Here is a 1,933-nt window from a genome sequence, read left to right as displayed (position 1 = left end):
GACATATTTCAAGTTAATATAAGGACCCCTCTCTCTCATTAATTCATTTCATTTCCACTCTCCACATTTCAAGAATTCTCTAGAACTCTCTCCATTATTCATCCACAAGAAACCAAGGGAAAACCAAGATCAACTTCATCAAACCCACAAAGTCAAGTGTATGAAACCTATTAAAAGTTCATCTACATCAAGAAATCTCAAGGGAAGTGAGTTAGGGTTTTTGGTGCAAGAAGAGAAGTTCCAGTCAAGGCTTATTCTTCCATTATCTAAGGTGAGTTTTATGACCATTCCTTGTTGTTTAAGGTGTTTCAAGTTAAAAACACTTGGATTTTAGAAAGATATAGAAAATGGGTCATGAATGTGTGAATAGTGTCATTGTTGGGTAAAAGTTTGGATTGAGTCATGATTATCGATATGTTGTGATTGTAAATATGTTATGAATGACATTTAGAACATGGGATAAGTATTATATGTGAGAAAATGCAATAATGAATTATGACTATGATTATGGAGAAATTGGAGTGAAATTGTGAAATGTGGATAATATAGATGGATGATGATTGTTGCTTGTGATATTGTGAAGGTTGTTATCAATGTTTGGGAGTTGGTATAGAATATGGGGAAAGTTGTATAAACAAAGGAAATGCTACCCAATTTTCTTTAGCTTTAGTAAGCACGTTTAAGTAATCGATTAGCTAATGTTAACGCGAATTCTCTTGAAGGTAAAAACGTGGGCATCGAAGGAGAATAAGCAAGCGATAGTTTAGTTAAACGAAAAAGGTATGTGAGGCCAGTCCTTTCTTTCTAAGGCATGAATCCTATGGCATGATTTTTCCTTCCTCTCCATGAATCTCCTACATTCCGGAAAACTAAGAGTCTATGTTCATGAATAGCCATATGAGATAAGCGATACATTATGAGCCTAATAATGATGATGATGAGCTTAAGTCTAAAAATCCTAGAGTTCATGATATGATGTTCCAACAAAGTTAATGATGTCGTTTATTGTATACACTCACCTTATATATACCAGTTCCTTCAAGGTGAGGCAGAATACTTATAAATGTTCCATAATGGAATCGGGGGTTCACGACCTTATGTCACCCCGATAGAGTATAATTGTCTTAAGTTTCCAGTCATGCATTATGGTAATAGTATGATGAGAATATGATAAGACTATGATATGTACATGATGCTATCACACCGCGCCTACATGGCCGGGCAGACACCGCTAAGGCGGGCAGCGTATACACCATGTCTAGATGGCATGGGCAGACACCACTAGTGGGCGGCATGAGATGGTACCCCGGACGCCGGAGGCCTGGACACAGGCTAATGATTATCACACCGTACCTATATGGATGGGCAACTTATACATTTATGCATACATGATATGATGATGATTATGAAGTAAGCCAGCATACATTATTTCTTTTATAAGTGACAATCAGATACAGTTTCTCCTTATTTGATGCTTCCTTTATCTCATTGACATATTATTATTACTTATGCCTCTCATACTCTGTACAATGTTTGTACTGACGTCCGTTTTCTTTGGACGCTGTGTTCATGCCCACAGGTAGACAGGGAGGTGATCTTGATCCAGACTCGTAGGAGCTAGTAGCTGATTTGAGAGCACTCCATTGTTCCGGAGGTGCCTTTGACTATTCTTTTGTGTACATATGTATATTTTGGGACGACGGGGTCCCGTCCCGACCCTATGTCTAGCACTCTAGTAGAGGCTCGTAGATACGCAGGTGTGGGTTATATCACGATGTTGCTATTATATATACATACATATATATATATATATATATATATATATATATATATATATATATATATATATATATATATATATATATATATATTATTTTGATAGCCGAAAGGCTTATGTGTATAAAAGTAATTATGTTTCCAAACGAAAAATGAT

This window comes from Lycium barbarum, chromosome 10, assembly GCF_019175385.1.
Source record: "Lycium barbarum isolate Lr01 chromosome 10, ASM1917538v2, whole genome shotgun sequence".
NCBI lineage: Eukaryota > Viridiplantae > Streptophyta > Magnoliopsida > Solanales > Solanaceae > Lycium > Lycium barbarum.
The sequence above is the reverse complement of the archived record's forward strand: the minus strand, read 5'-3'. Positions refer to the sequence as shown.